At 40.7% G+C, this 20,145-nt stretch overlaps 1 pseudogene; it reads right to left on the bottom strand.

The window, feature by feature from the left end:
• Positions 1–18,303: 18,303 nt before the first annotated feature.
• LOC138567755 (thioredoxin-dependent peroxide reductase, mitochondrial pseudogene) lies at positions 18,304–18,963 on the bottom strand (annotated as a pseudogene).
• Between the last annotated feature and the right edge of the window lie 1,182 nt (positions 18,964–20,145).

The raw sequence follows: 20,145 nt of genomic DNA, 5'->3' as shown, positions 1-20,145 counted from the left end.
TTGTGCAAATCTTTACTGTTTTATTTAGCTCTAGGTTAAACCGTACCTCTTTTTTAGAAGTGTTTGCACTTTCTGTCACATGTTCATTTACTGGCACTTTCATTTTTAATTCATTAGGCATCTCAGAGTCGTTATGCAAAATTATATCAGAGCAATCTGTCATTTTGGCACTGCAGTTATCATGAGTACTTAGTCACTTTTCGGAAGCCCCCCGGTCATTGCTATGGCCATCAGCCCCCTCTTTGGAAGGTTGTTTTTGCGCTGTATAGAGCTTTCCTATTTGCTCAGCTAACATTTTCACTTGGGCCTCAAGGCACTGGAACCTTTCCATCTCTCTAGAATCCTCTTTCTGTGGCCTAGGTCGATATTGGTTGTTTTCCCCCTGATTGGATCTATTCTGATACCTCTCAGGTGATTGATGTCGGTTGGGATGGTTTCTGAACTCTTGATTCATTTGTGGAGGGGAGCGGGGTGCACCCATCCTTTGATTATATGGTGGGGAATCAGTGTACTGATGTGGATTGTAGTTCATGTTTTGCATCATGTCCTGTCTCTCAGATTGTGGGTACTGGCCCCTATGTTGATTTCCATTATCAGTAAATCGATCCACATATCGGGGTCTATCCTGATTACCATATATCATGGTGTTGGGATCAAATCTGCTCTGTGTCCCCAATGACTGGTAGGGACCATCATTTCTTTGATCTTGATTTTGTCTCTGGTTATTCTTCATACATGTCATATCAGGCCGATATCCAACCCAGGGTCTGTCCCCTAAATACCTAGGGCTGATGTAGCTCTCCCTATTACTATGATCATGTGATTGGAACATTGGTACAGGAAATGGCGATCTTTGTTGATTACCCCTTACCTTTGTTCAGGTGTCACATTATTTTTACCTTAGCTTTGAGCAGACTCAAGGGACATTTTGGCAGACCTGATTTCCATTACTGTGGCTGAGGGTTCTTTAGATTTAGGTCTAGTATCTTTCATTTTATCACTTTCTCTACCCTGACAATAGAGTACCTCACATAGTTTTGTGCTTTGATGTACAATCCATTCAAGGGACTTGTCACGGTCAAATTCACGGACCAATTGGGATATCATGTCTTTCTGTAGCCCATAGAAGTATGCAGTTTTAAACTCATTGGAATTTGGGTCAAAAGATACATCAAAGCGAGAACATGCTCTTTTTAACTCTTGTAAAAATTGGCGAGGGGATGTATTAGGTCCAGCAGTGATTGTGTAAGCGACTTTCTTTGCCTCCTGCAATGACTGAAAAGGAGAAAAATGACGCCTAATTTATTTTTCAAACTCCACCCAGGTCATATTCTGCTGTTCATTTAATCCCCTTATGATGCTGGCCGTCGGGGCATCTAAAGTTAAATGAAAATATTGTCTGTACTGTTCCTTAGGTATCTGGAGTGCTTTAAAAATGTCATGCACCGCTTCTAAGTGATCCTCAATGCAGCATTCACCTCCCTTTTTAAATGGTTTGATCAGGGCTTTAATGGATTTCATTATTTTTATGGGGCTACTTGTTGCAATGCATGGAATTGCACTGCCTTGTGATTCAATCCTGTTTTCAGGTGTATGAGATTGGTGGCTGCCCCCAATGGGAGTATCAAATCCCCCAAGGGCGCTGCAACCAAGTTCAGTCACCGGCCCAGTCACTGGAGCACTAGCTCTTTGGGCAGAACTAGAATTCACCTCCACTCCATTGAATGTGGTACCCTGCCGCCTCTCCTGGGATCTGGGAATGCACATTTGCTGTTCTAAGTCCTTACACTTTTTAAGGAGTCTGTTTGCTTCATTTTGCAAATAGTTGTTTTCATCACTCATCTTATTAATCACCTCCTGCATGTCGCACATTTGCATTTGGCATTCATTGAACTCTTTATTTCTCTTGTCTCTTTCTTGAGTCATTTTAATAATTTCTTGTTCTGCTCTCTGGAGATCACATTCTTTTTCACAATGTTCTTTTTGTAAAATCTGCATTTCTGAAACGAACTCATCTTTATCCTGTCTAATGTGGTCCACTAAGGCTTTTAAGTGTATCAATTCTTGCTCAACATCCTCAAATTGTTTCTTGCTTTTGGATAACTGAGCATCAAAGTCTCTGCATTTTAATTGCATGTCTTTTTGGCATACATCCAATTCTGCTCTTAACATTTCCTGGTTTTTACTTGCCCCATCTAATTCAGTCTTTAACCTGTTAATTAGCTGGGTATCATTTTCCTGCATTCGCAGGTACTTATTCAAAATAAACCATATTTTGCCGCATAGCCGTATTAAACAGTCTTTCTCTGCACTTTTATCGGCTGCATTCAATAATCTTGTAAGGCAGACCTGAACTATGCTGCCTTCTGCAAAAATATTGTCTAGTTTTTCTTTCTGCACCTCACCCTGAATGCGGTCACGCCATTCTAAGGTGCTGTTCGACGACCATGTCCCATGTGCAAACAACTTTGCCTCTAATATCTGAAAATGTGGTTCCCCTTTGTGACATTCTGAAATTCGTTTTTAGTGGCACAATGCTATTATAAAATGGGTTCCCTTTAATGTGCAAATGGCAGTGTGAGACACGCTTGCCACGCCCAGTAGGTACTCTATGATCACTTTCCCGGCCTGCAACGCACTATAAATATGTTGGGTATTTTGTGGATATTTGGGGCTTTGCAGTATTTTCTTACCGCCAAAATACCTTTAGCAATAATCACTCTCTGTATTCATATTGGGTCACACATGACAATAATACATTGCATTATTTCAGAATTCAGACCTATTTAGATGGTATGCACGGTAGTTTGCGTGGTTGGTTGGTATAGTGGTTGGTTTATTTGTGGCCCCAATATCCAACATCCCTTGTTTTTTATCTAGATTGTTCTTGATCACTAGAGAGACCTCAGGCCTACATTTTAGGGATACCACATTTTCAGTGTTAGTGTTGTGTGCCACCACGGGCAAATGTGGTGTTTTTGTGGTAATTTCCACTACCTCATATACAGTAGGGATCTATGTCCAGAGAGTCTCTCTTCCCGTTGACTCATGTACCTCCAACAGGCTATGCTACAAACAGTCACTCACAACTGTCCATGCTGAATAGAATCATGCACACATCTGCTTTAAAATGACAATTGCACTGTTTAAAAATCTACCCACGTTTAAACCTTTCCCCATGCAAAATGAAAGAGAAAAATAATACACGCTAGCTATCTGTTTTCAAATATTTTTGTATTATAGAAATTTCATTTAAACACAGTTTAACTTTTTTTACAGAAATAAATAAAATGGTACAACATTATTTGTGATAAAATGAACAGAGAGCTGCGAGAATATATTCAATTGGTAACATTAAATATGCTGATAAGAGACTGAGACTCCCTCTAATACACTGACTGAACAGCTTCGCGCACTTTCGCACAGCTTCCACACGCTTCTGTAATTACCTTATCTGTTCAGCATGAGTTTTCTCCGGCTATTCTCTTTCTGAATTTGGCTCCCTTGAAGATCAACCCCAGTGAAAACAAGCATCTGCCGTTCTCAAACCGGGGTTATTGCCTGGAGCTCTCAGCTTTTGCAGCAGGAATGCCCCAGCCAGAAAAGAGATCCTTCTCCCAGCTCTGCAAGATGTCGACCGTCTTCCCCCTCTTCTCAAGCTTCTCCAGCAAAGTTCTAATCACAGCCTCTAGCATGATACTTGCTATGACGCAGGTCCAATCAGAATCAATTATGTCATCTCCTCCCTCACTACACAATGGCTCACTTCTACAGTGGCAATTGTAACAAACTGATTTCCTGCTCCTTCGAGCTCTTTGCTTCCTGTAGTTATGAGGACAGAGCAGCAGAGAAAAAAATGAATGTGCGTTTAAAAGTTCACTTTCAGAGTAGGCCTAATTCTGCAGTGGAGACACATTTTTATTAGTGGGTTATGTTAAATGAAGCTTTATTAGTCAGGTTAGTTGTTAATAAGGTTAGTTATTAATTTTCAAATGTGTCTCTTGCAACATAGGCATTTCAGGTGAAAAATAGTGTGCATTTTGAATGTGCAGATGTGTGCTTTTAACTGTAAAAATGGATTTGCATCTTATATGTAAAAATCGTTTTTGACTGAGTAGCCTGTCTTTACTTATATGTCCATGTTACTCTGGCAACACATATAGCAATGCACCACACCCATGTAGTGGTGCTGCATAAAAAAATGCTACCTGTGCAGTAGTGCTGTACTCTGTGCTGTAACACGCCAAATATACTTACAGATACCACAGGGGCAGCAAGGGGGACTACAGGGTTTGCAGGAGCGAACCCTGGCGACACCTTAATGACGTCCTTGCACTTTCCCTTTCATAGAATACCTGAATAATTTTGTTACATTAATAAAAGTAAAAAAAAAAAAACAGGCTTTCTACACCCTGTAAAATGGCAATCCCCGACAGACACTCATTTTGGAGCACATTGGATGCTAATTCCTCCCTGCGTACATTTTGTAACTCGACAAAGATGCAAAGTATGGTTAGCACACTTTGCATTGAGAAAATGTTTCCTTTGTGAATTCGACACTGTATGAGGGTTTAAGCCAAAATAAGGCTGGTGTTTTGACTCTGGGTCCAATGCTGCCGCTACCCCTCTTCTCCCAGACTGAAAATTAAGACCAGTCACAATATTCATGGGCTAGCCAGCATACTGTAAAGAAGTAAAGATGAAGGGAACTCCAAGGTAAGTCTTTGTAGCTTTATTGTCCAAGACCTGTATTGCTTCAAGATACACGGGATAGTAGGGGACACGGATGACAGGACCCACAGAAGAGAAACACTGGGCTTGTTGCACTCCCACGCACAACTCTCTCTCACTGGCAAGCACCAGCGGTCACCCACAGAACACTCCCACCCTCACGTTCTATGTTGCAGTCACACTCTAAGCCATCACATCACCCCAAACTAAGCTTACACCTAGGCTTACAACAACACATACCTATATATATTTACCCACACTTTCATCTATTCATCTTACCCTTTTCCCCTTGCAAAATATGCAGTGAAGAATGATAGACCAAGGTTTAACATGTAGGATAGATGTCTTCGTTACTGTCAACTGTCCCTCCATTTGGGGTAAAGTCAATTGTTTCAAATGTGTATTGAAGATACCAGAAATAAAACAATATTTTCGGATAAAGGCACCTTTATCATTGGATGGGTTTGAGAGATAGTTAAATCTGTTTTCAGCAATTAAAATAGAAATAATCTGTTATCAGAACTCCATAATAACAGATTGTTTTTGTTACGTGACTTGTATTTACTGTAAGCTATGTTTAGCTCTATTTATTTAGAAGTAAGCATGTATTTTCTTCGATGGTGGTCCTGTTTCTTTTTTCTTTACTGTCCAGCCTAACAAGCAAGCACAACACATTAGAATTGTGCATGCAGGCGTAGCAATGGGAGCTTTGTTTTTTTTTGTACAGAATCTGTTTGACTGTATTAGCAACTTCATTTACGAAACACAATCATGTAAACATAAAGAACCAGATCCCACTAATGAGATCATTATAGTTTGAATTGTTCTTACATGGAATGCATTTAAAGCTAGTGAGAGATTAAGTGCTATGGAGACCTTTCACAGCTCATAAAGCGACGCCAGTTTGATTAGAGTCAATGACAATGTCAGGAGCATTGCAGGGTGTAGAAGATGCATAATGAGTGCAGCCAATGCATACTCTGTACAACTACTATAATAATGCTAATTAATATTAACAATATGCTTAGTAAAACATATTCAAAACATCCAAGTAAAAGTCAATTCACAATATTTAAAATACAATGGGCCCCATTACGAGTTTGGAGGTAGCCATGCCGTTATTAGCAGTATGGCTGCCTCCAAACTCATGTCCGGGTCTGGGTCTCTAATTACCGGGCCATTCCGACTTTTGCCGGCCCAGTAATTCCCTTTTCTCGGGACCCGGTGCATCCCCATTCCCATTCAAGCCCCCATACGGCTCAATGGGAATGGGGAGGATGCTAACAACGGGCCTGTTAATAACGGGTCCGTTGTTAGCATCCTGGTCTGCTTGCGGGTGGCGATATGCACGTCTGGTCTGGCCCAGACGTGCATACTGCCACCCATGAGCAAACTCATAATGTTGCGGCCCATAATTAACAGTGCCGGTTCATACCGCGGCCGCCAGCCTCGTTATGAGGCCGATGTATTAAAAGCATGGAAATTATAAAAATAAATAGCAAGTACATATTTAAATCAAAAGAACGTGCAGAAAGATGTAACTAATAAATATATTATTACTGTTATTTGTATTAGTAGTAGTAGCAAAAGTAGTAGTAATAATAGTAGTATAACACATGGCAGTATGCAATACCTGTATACAAGCCTGTAAATAGACATCACTACTGTCCTGAAATAAGAAAATTACATTTCTACTGTGATATATTCAGTTATTACAGCTGGCGGGACATCACAATTTCTGACACATGAGCTACCACAGAGAAGTATTCAAGCTGTCATTGCAGCACGCATTTAAAGCCCCAACTAGCTTTTCAGATTTCCTTTTTCTAAAATAGCCTCACGTGACACTTTGCAGCCATTCATTGATATGGAATTTTTGATGGGGGAATGCCAATTTTGGGAACTGATTGAGCTTCACACAGGAGAGCAAGAATCTATTTGCATGTTATCATTTATTTTAAATCTACAATACATTTAGATGTATTTTGTTAAACTGCTTAAAGGATTTTTACACAACAAATTAGAAGATGTCAATTAGTGTAAACATATTCTACATTGATTATATGTATCAATAACTGCAACATATGTTACATGAGATTAAGCAAGTGGGCAGGCATTAAAAGGAATAACACACTGTGGCCATGCATATTAAGGAATTTGAATATCCCCTGCCATACGTAAAAGAAATATGGCAAATCACCTTGCAGTTCTGTGACGTTGAATTGCAATATCCTTATATGGTAGTGGATATTTTAACCCACTTTACAGGTTAACTGTGACATCAACACCAAATTTAAATAGGCAGTTATTACAGGTGAGTTGTGATGCCTGCTGCTTGAGCCACTACCGAGCAGTGTTACAACAGTCATTGTAGCATTTAATTAAAGGCATAAGAATATTTTCCAATTATTTACTTGTAAAATAACTTCAGGTGAGAAGTGTGATAGATGTCGCAGCAGTAATAAACAACCAATGGCGAGTTTCCTTGCTTTTAGATCAAATTATATTTTGATGGATCTAACTAAATGTGTACTTATCAGCTTTGAGTATATTTGTTTTAAGCAAAGCTGAATTCATAATTTATATTTGTCACTTACATGCACACAGAGAAATTATATTTCTGCCTAAATTGAATTTTGTTTATAATTATTCAATTTCATTGATGTGAATCGATACCAACAATTACAATAAGCTAAAGGTGAATTTCATGTATTATTTACATTTGAATTCATTGAATAAGCCAAGAAAGGCTTCAAGAGTTCATATATGTCTTATATTTTTTATATCAAATGATAAGGTTTGAATTTATTTCACAAATTAAATCAGCCGAGTCAAGATCTATGTATTTAGTTTATTCAGTCAACTCATCAACAATTTTGTAATTTGTGCAATCGCAAGACTATCTTAAATCGCACACAATCGTATCACTTGATCAGATATAATAATTAGTTCCAGATCCAAAATGGAGTCTGTGACGTGACGACCCCGACACTGTAATCACGTGATCTGGAAGGCAATATTGAGGAATTGAAAGACTGGGAAGAATTATTAATAACAACCTCCAAAGAGATGATGCACAGGTTAATCATGAACACCAAAAAAAGACATGACTAACTGGTAAAATACATTGTACTTCATTATGAGCATGTCGGTAGCCGTGCCTGTATGGCAGGCATGGCTACCTCCATGCTCGCTACCGGCCCCGCCGCCCGTGATTGGGCAGTTGAGTGGACCGGTAATTGCCCATATGCGGGTGGCGGTAAAGCCGCGCTTCGGATCCCCATTCTGCCCCTTAGGGCAGAATGGGGGTGGGTAGCATGGTTGCACCGGCACCATTGATAACAGTGCCGGTGCAATCACTAGTTCTGCTTGCAGGTGCTGCACAGCCTGCCAGGTAAGACCTGGCGGGCTGTTGGGAACCCGTGAGCAGAACTCGTAATGCAGCAGGACGGTATGAACGGTGCCGGTGCCTTACCAGCACTGTTCATACCATCACCATCAGGGTTGTAATGAGGCCCATTGAAACAATCAAGAAAAATATTGAAGAACTAAATTTACCAGAAGCAACGTTCAAAAACTATCAGATCATAGATGACTTTCTAGCTAAATATGAACATGAAATTAAAATAAAAAAAACAGCAAACCTTCCACAGAGATTAAATGGACTACAAATTTAAAAGAGTTTACACATTTCAGAGCAAATCATTTAGCAGGAGAAGAAAACCTTCCGTCAAAATAACCAAAATAACCTGTAACCACATTGACACCACCTATGATTTCACTGGCATCATCAGAATTAGAATCAATAAGTGAAGGAGAGGCCGAACTGATGGAATCAAGCATTGAAACCCCAACAGAGTCATCTACATCATATTCTTTTTTAAAGGAATACAAAAAACACAGGCAATGGAAAAGCAAAGCCCCCTTTCAATCCGCCGCAAACTCCACCACAAATGGTGCCCCTTCAAAAGGGGCAGAAGGGGAGAGGAAGTATCAACAGAAGACGCAAACAATAAAGGCGTCCAAACAAGATCACAAAACATTTGTCCAAAGAGAATCTAGTATTAAATCTATCGGAAAAACAATGCTCACCAGACTATTTTCAGCTTTAAACAAAGGCTTATCCTTCAGTCCAACAAACCATTTTGATTATTTTCAAAACAATCTTGATGTTTACAAATTCAGCACAAGACTCAAATTGAAAACATTCTTTGCCACAACTACTTGCATCAAACCTACGCGAACAAGAGAGATCCCATCAGAATTATCGATATCATATTCTATCGATACAGTCAATCTTCTTAACATTCAGGAAGATGGAAATATTCATACAATAGATATATTTAGAACAGATCTGGATCTCAACACAGGATTATCAGAAAAAACAAAATTAAAATGAAAATCTATGTTTTATCCAGTTCTGCCTGTCGGCAACACAATCAATATCTTTGAAAAGGCTGTCCCACATGATTTACAAAAAATATATTTGGTGAAACATAAACCAAAAATCATCAGGCACAACCTTACACTTTTGGAAAGAAAAACAATCACAGAATTAAGCAAGGATGATAAGATAACAGTCAAACAAGCAGACAATGGCGGGATGATACTACTCTTAAACATGAATGATTACATCAGAATGGCACTAACACACCTAAACAATAATGAATGTTATGAAAAACTTAATGAGAACCCTTTGCCAAAACCCATTCAAGAATGAAACAATTTAAGTACATATTGGCTGGATGAAGATCTTCTCTCAGAGGAAGAACATGAGTTTATGAAAAATCCACATCCAACTATAGCGAGTATCTATTTCCTGCATAAAATACATAAAACGTATGATCATTTGCCTCCAGCTAGACCGATCATAAACAGCATTGATTATTTAACTGAACCCATTTCCGAATATATTGATAAACATCTGCAGCCTCTAGTGACCAGTCTAGCTTCATTCATCAAAGATACTGAGGATGTAATCAACCAATTGGAACTTATAAATTGGGAACCAGATCACAGACTATTGACATTTGATGTCACTTCACTATACACCAGCATACTCCATATAAAAGGGATCAAAACAACACAAGAATGTCTAAATGTCCATCTCTTATCACAAACAAAATGAAATGATGTGTGAAATGTTAAACTTCACATTAACAAATAAAATCTTCTTGTTCAATGAAGAACTTTACAGACAAAAGCAGGGAACTGCGATGGGGATGAAACTTGACCCAGCATATGCCAATTTATAAATGGGTTCTTTTGAAATACATCATGCATGGCAACATTCTTCCTTTACCAAAGACAAGCAAGTTATCTACTGGAGTAGATTTATAGATGCCATTTTAGTAATATGGAAAGGAAACAAGAGTTATCTGCAGGAATATCATGAATAACTTAATCTCAATCAATACAATCTCAAACTCACTATGGAAGGAAGTGTGGAAAGAATTCAATTTCTTGGAACTATAAATTGTCAACAATCAGATCGAATTAACTCTTTATATCAAACCCACATCTGGAAATAGTATTTTGCACGCCGATAGTAATCATGCATGTCAAACATTGCGCAATATACCATATGGTGAGTACCTCCGGATCAAACACAACTGCACCCAACAAGGTGAATTGAAGAAACATCTAACAACTTCAAGGAACACATTTTTAGAGAGAGGCTATAAAACTAAACAGCAGAAAAAAGCACATAATAAAATCAAGAACAGTACCAGGGAAGAGCTACAACAGAACAAACCTAAATAGCATCCAAATGAGGATACACAAAAAATGATATTCATTACTACTTACAATACGGAAGCCCATTTACTCCGAACAATTCTACAAAAACATTGGCATTTGCTACTTCTCGACATGGACATAGCAAGACATTTGGAAGATTCTCCCTGCATTACTTATTGTAAAGACAAAAACATCACTTATTGTAAAGCCAAAAACATCAAAAATATTTTGTGCCATCGCATTTTGTAAAAAATAAGATACCCAAGGGAAAAACTCAACTGCGGCAATCCACCAAACTTACAGGAAACTTTATAGACACTCGGTATGATGATCCCCCCCCATGGCGCTGACTACGCTGGGGCCTCTTCAGCTGCTCCACCAGCCTATTCCAATTCTGTTACAGAACCCTGTTCCTGTGTTGATGTCAATGCAGTTTCCATTGGCACCACCCAAACGCTTTCTAGGTGACCCCAGAACGTACCACACCTTTATTAATCAGTGTAAACTACATTTTTTGTGTTGCCCTGCCTCTTTTTCCGATTCGGCCATCAAGGCGGCTTTTGTCCTTTCCTACCTCAGGGGTACTGCAGCAGCATGGGCTAATCCATTACTAGAGTCTAAAAGTAATCTCTTGTTTGATTGTGGCACACTTATTATCTCAATCTACTTGACACCCATTACAAAAACCAGGTGACTGACCCTTGATTTCTGAGTTTAAAGCAGTGTTCTCTGCCACTTCTGACATATCTCACCAAATTCACCCAATTGGCCACAGAGACTGGGTGCCATGAGGAAATGAAGGTGGCAGTCTTTTATAAGGGACTGTCTGAGGAATTAAAAGCTGCCCTTGCTACTGTTCCTGTGGTACCTGTGGGATTCCCGGAATTACTTGATTTGGTCCTTCAAATCAATGCCAGCAAAACTGAAAGGTGTGGTGATAAGAGGGTCACATTGCCCGTACATCATAGAACCGATGTTCCTAGGCCATCACCTAACAATGCTGAGCCTATGCAAATAGGGGTTCTAAGAGGACCTCTGTCCAGCACTAAGAGGGAACAGAGAGGCAAAAACAACTGATGCATGTATTGTGCCTCTCCTGATCACTTTCATAGAGACTGCCCCGTAAAACCCGTAAGGAAACAGGGAAGTGCCAAAACTCGGCCATAAAAGGAGTCCTGCAGTCGAGTGATGACATTCTTGACTCACATTCCTTTACTCACCATGCCTTGATCTGTGTCTTGGTCTGTGTCTTGGTTTCGCTTCAGCTATCGGTTAATACCCTTTTACAAATCATTGCCGTAATTGATTCAGGGGCTATGGGTAACTACATGGATATAAATTATGCCCATCAGAAAGGCACCCCCATTGTACCCAAGCCTCAACCTGAATTGGTTAATGCTGTTGATGGTACAGCTTTACTCTCAGGTCTTGTTATGGAGCAGACACCACCCATTTCCATGTCCAGTAGCTCTGGCTGTCAGGTGTTAATTTCATTTGACCTCATATCTGCCCCACAATGCAAGCTAATATTCGGTATACCATGCTTAAAGACTCACAAACCTCATATTGACTAGGAAACACAGATGGTCACATTTATGTCTATTGCAACACCAATTGTTTTGATCCTAGTGTTGAAATCCCTAAGGCCCCTAGCCTCGCCATATTTTATTTGGTCTCAAGCATTGGGGCTATTTTCAGTTGTTCTGCTATGGGGATCCCCAAGGAATACCACACATTCTCAGATGATTTTGTCAAGGGGCGGGCTGAACAACTTCCTCCACACCACAGCTATGACTGCCCTATCGATCTACTTCTAGGATCTAAAATTCCCACAGGTTGTGTTTACTCACTTATAGTGAAAGAGAATCAGATCCTGAAAGAGTATCTGGACATGGCAATTGTTACTGGCTTTATGTGACCCTCTAGGTTCCTGGCCTCTGCACCTTTGTTCTTTGTACTGAAGAAGGAGGGGGACTTGAGGGCTTGTATTGATGACAGGGCACGTAATGCCGTGACCATCAAGATCCAGTGTCCTCTACCACCCATCTTGGTGCTATTAGATCAGCGTGGTTCCTCTACTATCTTCACTAAGTCGGATTCGAGAGGGGCCTACAACTTGGTGATGAGTGGAAAACCGCTTTCAAGACGCAATATGGGTTGTACAAGTTCATGGTCATGCTATTTGGGCTTTGTAATGCTCCAGCAACTTTTCAGCATTTTATGAATGATGTCTTCAATGACATGTTAGATCGTTACATGGTCGTTTACCTGGAAGATATTTTGATCTATTCTGATTTGTATAAAAATCATGTAAAACATGTTTGTTCAGTCCTCCAGAGGTTACGGGAGAACCATCGTTACACTAAAGCCGAGAAATGTGTGTTTCACGCTAACAAGGTTGAGTTTTTGGGCTATGACATAACCGATAAGGGGGTGCAAAAGAACCTCTCTAAGGTGAGGGCCATTCTGGACTGGCCTGTTCCTTCCTCCGTTACAGCACTGCAGTCTTTCATTGGGTTTGCTAACATTTACAGGCATTTCATTCATGTTTTTTCGGCCGTAGTGGCACCTCTTATTGCTCTTACCAGCCCCAACGTGACCTTCGACTGGAATTACGCCACCCAGAAAGTGTTTGATGCCCTCAATCTGGCTTTTACCACCTCACCGGTTCTGTAACATCCTGACTCCTAGCAACCATTCTTTTTGGGGGCCGATGCATATAGTGTGGCCTTAGGAGCTGTAATTTCCCAACGGTGTCCAAGTACGGGTGAAACACATCCCGTGGCTAACTATTCCCGTAAACTCACTTCCGCTGAGAGGAATTACTCAGTGACAGATCGGGAACTTTTGGCAATCAAATACGCCTTTTCGGTATGGAGACATCACCTGATGGGCACTCTTCATCCCGTCACAGTGTATAGAGACCACCATAACTTTCTGGCCCTTAAATCTCTGAAGTGTTTAAACGAAAGACAGGCTTGTTGACACCATTTTTTCTCTATGTTAGATTTTTCCATCACCAATGGACCAGCTGTGTTACACACCAAAGTTGATGCCTTTTCGCGCTTGGGTGAACCCGGACCATCATGCAAAAATGATACCACTATACTGCTACCGCAGCTTGTGGTCTGTGCTTGTACCGCTCGAACCACGCTGAAAGAAAAGCTACAGGAATGTGTTTTCCTGAACCCTTATCTCCTGGAAGAATTGGATCTCACTATAGCCCATGATATTACCTACATCCATCAGCGAATATACATGCCCAACGAAGCGATGCGGCTGTCTGTCCTCCAGTGGTGTCATGATTTGCTTCTTGCTATACATCCTGGCAGACAAAAGACACTTGAGTTGTTCAGAAGATGGTGTTGGTGGCCCAACATGTCACGAGATGTGATAGACTACGTAAAGACCTGTTCAGTTTGTGCCTAGATCACAGGTCAAACTGGTAACCCAATGGGTCTCTTATGTCCTCTCCCCATTCCGCATAAACCATGGTACATGATTTTGATGGATTTCATCATAGAACTTCCACCTGTCTCATCTTTTGACACTATTTGTGTAATCATAGATTACTTCACCAAACTGGCTGTTTTGTCCCATCTGCTCCTATTTTGGCCGATTTATATATTAGGAACGTCTTCCGTTTCTTCCACCTGCCCTCTGGTATCGTTTCAGACAGAGGTTCTCAATTTACTTTGCATATTTGGAAAGCGGTGACCTTGTCCTTTGATATTGAGGACAGATATTCAAGTGCTTATCATCCCCAAACTGACGGGCAGACAGAAATGCTGAATGCAAACCTTGAACAGTACTTCTGCTGTCTGTGTTTGCAGTATCAAACTGATTGGCTCTCTGTGTTGTCTACGGGCGAGTTTGCCTACAACAACTCAAACCATTCCTCCACTGGCTCGTCCCCCTTCTGCCCCCTCTATGGTCAACATCCCAGATCGATTCCTTTAGACCCATCTCTGCCATGTGAGAATCCAGCAGTCAGCGCATGTATCCATGACTTAACGGATGTTCAAGGTAATGTCTGAGACCATCTGGTGCAGGCTCAAAGCCGAACCAAGAAGTCTGCCGATGTTCATCATCTGCCTGCTCCTCCATATCAGATTGGTTCTAAAGTATGGTAGTCCATGAAAAACTTGCACATACCTGGAAAGCGAAAACTGCTCCTATGATACATCGGTCCCTACTCCATCCTTCACGTTCTTAGTCCAGTTGCCGTCCGTTTGGACCTACCGGCACATTGGCGGATCCATCCAATGTTTCCTGTGTCTCTTTTGAAACCATGTCCCGCTGCTACCCGTTTGCCAGTAAGCCCAGACTCAATTGATGTACAAGGGTCCGATAAGTATCAAGTGTGAGTGATACTTGATACCAAACTGCGCAGGGGCAAAAACTATTATTTCACAGACTGGAAAGGATACGCCCCTGAAGATTTGTCCTGGAAACCTGTAGAGAACATCCATGCCCCACTGCTTGTAGCCCATTTTCATGCCTCTTGCGGTGTGTTCCAACGCTTTAGGGAGGATACTGTCACAATACGCGAATCAGTGCATTGCCCTGTAAGCCAAATTCCTGCCCTCTGACCATGGAACGTCCATGGATTGTTACTGCTTGCTCCCTGTTTGTTTTACAGCGAATTACTGTCTTTGGAACTCGGACCACCTATGGTACTCCTCTGCCTGCTTTTTGCTGTTCCTTTCTGATCCTCACATTCTGACTACAGAACTACCATCAGCCTGCTCCTATCTGCCTTTATCTGAACCTTGATCTGTATACACTTCATGAAGTTCTTTTGGAACCTCCCTTTTCCACTCACCAGATTGGATTGTCAAGGAGATTTAAGGGATTTCTCCATAACTGACCTGGACGCTATTCAGTATTGCTCCTGGAATGGATATTCCCCATTGAACTTAAGTGTGTCCTCATTCTGTTTGGGATAGTTCCTACTAACCCACTTATCTTTCCTTCGGTCCAATCTCCGTTGTTGGTTTCTACATCCACCTTCTGGATTCGGGATAAATGCACGTCCTGCACACACCTGGGATTGACTTGCTCTTACTTAAGGTTAGTGCTTAACTGGCCCATAGTTCGCGCTTGTTCCTTTAAACCTTCCTTATCTGAAATCTTCCTCTTTCTTTCTTTCTTAGCCTGGCGTTTACTGGTTTTACCTTGCTTTTTCATTTGAACCACTGTGGCACCCGTTAATTATTACATGTAGCACAGTCACTTGAAGGGAAGGTCGCCCTCAATTGAGGAGATCCTTCTTGGGTTCAAATCGTGTCTTGGCAGGATCAGTCGGAGTTCACTCTACACAGCTTCCAGGTGCCTGATCCCTTGTACGTGAGTACGACACATGAGGTAAAAAAAACATTCTGAGCGCTCTGATTGGCTGGGAGGCCATCTGAGACCGCCACTGGGGTGCTAATTCAGACTACAATGATAATGAATACTCTATGACCTATTTGTGTGGCACTAATATTTTTGTTAAACATAGAATTTTGTTTACACATTTTACAGTAAAATCATAATTATGAACAATGGCTTTCAATAGCAATTCAAGTTATACATAAACATTGTGATGAAGAAAGTAATCTGTACTGTTCATTTGTGAGTTGTTTAAGACTTGATAATGGTGGCTTGAAGAGACCACTATACCAATATTATGAATTTTAAAATGTTATTGCTGGAAGCACAGACCTAGCTGGAGAGCAGCGGAGCACTGTGCAGTCAGTGAGGGTAGCTAATGTTTGGGCTGGTGAAGTTTAACAGTAGAGCAGTACCTTGAGCTGCAGTCTGCACGTCAGTCTGTCCATCCATCTGTACAAGTCCTTGTTCAGGCATTGTTGAAAAAGTTTTGCTTTGAGAGATTTGCAAAACTGGAGAATAGTGTGAGCATTGTAAGGTGATTCCAGGATTGTGCTCCAGAGGCTGGGTTCATGACAAGAGAAAGATTTTTTCATCAATATCATCTTCAGTTAAATCGAGAAACTCGCAATTAAACATTTCATGTTAAACATTGAACTTTCCAGTTCAAAGTACCAGCCCACTGATATATTTTCCTCATACTTCTAAATTGTTTAGTCTGAAATTCTGTCAGGAAATAATTTTATTGGAATAAAATAATAAAAGGAATTGAAATTGTTTCAGCTTTTCAGCTAGGAAAAAAGTTCGTATTCAAATACAAGGACTGAGAGATCGAAGAAGGTTTGGATTTTGAAGTTGAGATTATATGAAAGACTATTTTCAAATGGTTTAGCTTTCTTTTTATAAGAGAAGCATACAGGAAGTGAGCCAATTTGAATACCAGGTATCTAGCGCAAATTTCCTATGAAAGTCTTCCTCCCCTATTTTGTATTCCTGCGAAAATGTATTAGTTTATGGCATGTAATTATAAAAGGGTTGTCTGAATACATCAAGACTCTTAAGAAACCAGAGGTTCTAGGAGGCCCGGCCCAAGCCCAAAAATTCATATTTGACTTATTTTTTATAAATACCCCATTCTCCCTTTGTCAGAGTTCTATTACTATGGGATTTATCTAAACAATTTCCCCTGAGGTGGAGGGACATTACCAGTCCCACTAATGGTATTTTCCACAGGCCCAAGTTACAGTACCCCAACACATTAGCTGACTGGTAATGACCCCCACCGAGAGGGTTAGATACATTAGCACACTGGCATAATTTGTAGGGTGTTAATAGTTTGTTTTTAAGTCGATAAAAGGTGCAGTGGTGGTTTCTCATTAAAGAAAAGAAACTACAATTCAGTATGGCAGCTATGGATGAATGAATCAATACCTAGTATCTTCACTCTTTCCAAGATGGCCATTGATGTGGTGGGGAAGGGGTGGGGCAGCAGACGTGAAGGACATCAGAAGTCATGGAACCCTAGTGCAGAAAAGTCTGTTTGTGGGTGGGAAGGTCTGGGGGAATGGGGTGGCAGAGTTAGGAGAGGTAAGGCATTGGTTGAGTGTGAGTTGTATCCCAGCTCTGCCCCCCTTTGTGGCTCTATCAGGAAATTCCTTCTGCCCCAGTCCTCTTTCTCTTCTGACAACATTGCTATAAGTTCCAAATTGTGGGTGTCATCATGGAATAAAGAAATGATCCAGCCTCCTACTCCCATAAGAACATCATTTTTTATACTAGGCCAAATCCCACCCATTATAGGGTCATTTGACACTAACGTTTGGATTGGACGGGAACTGTGATTGGTTTATCACATTGTCTCACAACCACAAGTGACCTCCTCCTGAACTTGGTGTGTCATAATCTAGATGTATCAGCTGCAAACTAGCTATCCTCCACCATAAGGGAGACAATGCCTTAGCTGAAACATTTATTTTTAAAACAATTCCTTAAGTAAATAGGTGATAATGGGCACAATGCAAAGGATATTTGTCACATTTGAAGATGTCTTTTTTTCATTTGTCACATTAAGGACATTGGTGTTATTAATATATGCAAATTATTCAAACAATTAATTGCAATATGTCATTGTATATCTGTTGTATTCCCCTGACCAAGCAGAATTCAGATTTATATTGAGTTTTTGAATGGGATTAATGGCTTAAACATTATAGCTGTTTCAGGTCTTCCCCATTCATTTCCAGAAATTTAAAAAACAAATTTAATGTTAAACGTGATCTCTAAATTACAATGAAGTTTCTCTGTCATCTACTAAGCATTAAATGTGTTTGCTCCCCAATATTGTTCAGAATGTAAATGAAATGTTCTGCATCACTTTGCATTTGGCCACCCTTGGAGACCACACAGTTCCTTTCCCAAACGTGAGAACGACACATCAGCATCATCATCAGTGGTGCAATCTCAGGCTGATGAATTCACTTTCTCAAAGTACTCTTTGGAACCCTCGTGGCTAGGCTTGATGTTTTGGGAATTCAGGGTGCAGTTGACAGGGACACCTCTCCATAGGACTCCATATATTGAAATGTCTTCACCACGCACAGTTTTTCCTCCACACTGCACCCCATCCGCAGGCCATTCACACTCAAATGCTTCACAATGCTTTTGGGTTCAGTGATGAAAGGTCCCCTCAAGGTGATCCAGGGAGATAGGCCAGAAGAGATATGTGCATCTTGCCCAACCCAACATTCTTCCTTGACATAATAATTCAGACTAGGGGCTAAAGTGCTATCCATAGACGGTGTGAAATTCATTAGCCTTGTCACTTAAGGCCACAAGTTCCATTGAACGCACAAAGATGAAATCAAGGGGGTAGATTAGGAGCAATGGATACTGTCCTTTGATGTTCTCTAGGTTCACATGTTTGAACTCTCTGTTAAACATGGCCATGCCCTTAACGAGGGGTGTATGCTGGGTAACAGGGCGAATGTATCTCAAACAACTAGTGCTCAACACAAACCACTGGTTGGCAAGGGGGCAGGGTAATGGGTTTGAGCCTTCACCAGCAGAATCACAGGAGGCTGGGCGGCCCCAGAAATAGTCAGCCTTTAAAGAGCCCTGCATGCAGTAACCTTACCCGTGAGGCTGCCATGTTGCCAGAAGACAGTCCGTTAGTGTGTGGGACCTATCCCTTCAGCAATTGGTTATTTAAAATCTCTCATTTCTTTTGAGAGGAGGGTATGCATCGAATCTCACCAAGCACATTAAGGGGCAGCAAACTAAATGGTGGTGTCAGAGTCCTTGAACTACACCAATATCTCTTAGCTTCACAATCAAGATATTGCTTTAAATGTTTAAATCTATCCTCCCATCAAAAAGTGATGATAGTTGTAACACATTTACTGACCCTCCCAGCTAGAACATTTACTGTGGTTCAATGGCAAGAGGTTCCTCTCTGGTTATCTTGTAGCTAAACGAACATTGTTGTATTATTGGAAAAGGGATTAAAGGAAAATAAGGGTAAAGGGTTCATACACTCTATTAACCCCTTTATGGAGCATGATAGACTTTATTTCAAGGAGCCAATCAGAGCTACAGGTACACTGGAAAGCAGTCGAGTTAAATTAGGTCAGTTACATAAAGCACACAAGGTAAAGTCTGGGTAAGGAATATCATTATTTGTAGTACAGACACTGGACCAGTCAACCACTGATACTTGCGAGGGGCTCTCAAGACCTTACCAATGTGGAGGAACTGCTGCAGAAGGGAGAACATGCTCATTGATTTTCAAAGTTATATAATAATCTTGGAATTCCATTTAAGCATAATTATATGATACAGTGGCATCGAAATCTTTAAGAGGAAGTGGATGAAGAGACTTGGTATCAGATGTGGTCAAGGGTGTAACAATCATAACAGGTCTTGACTTTCTAGAAGACCCTACTTTCTTTTGGGATCAGTGGATGATGACTATCATTACACATTGTCTGAAACTCATTCTAGGTTGGCATCCCTCATGTTGCTTGCTGCTAAACTGACAATAGTTGATAACTGGAACTCACCTTTAGAAGGTGTAGTCTATTGTGCTACCATGCATTCCTGATCCTAGCTCTAGGGGTGGGAAAGTGTCCTTCTAGTCCAGCTTTTGTTTTTATAATATACAGTTTAACTCTTGTGTTTTCCTTTAAAGTATGTATTTGTCTACTTAAAATGCACGTGTAATACTTTAATAATCTTTGTGTAGAATTTGTGTTATTAATACGAATCAAAAAAAATATCAAAAATGGCGTCCACACCCTCGCAGAT

Source organism: Ambystoma mexicanum, chromosome 2p (assembly GCF_040938575.1).
Source record: "Ambystoma mexicanum isolate Mex_15411 chromosome 2p, UKY_AmexF1_1, whole genome shotgun sequence".
NCBI lineage: Eukaryota > Metazoa > Chordata > Amphibia > Caudata > Ambystomatidae > Ambystoma > Ambystoma mexicanum.
This window is presented reverse-complemented; position numbering and strand designations above follow the sequence as displayed.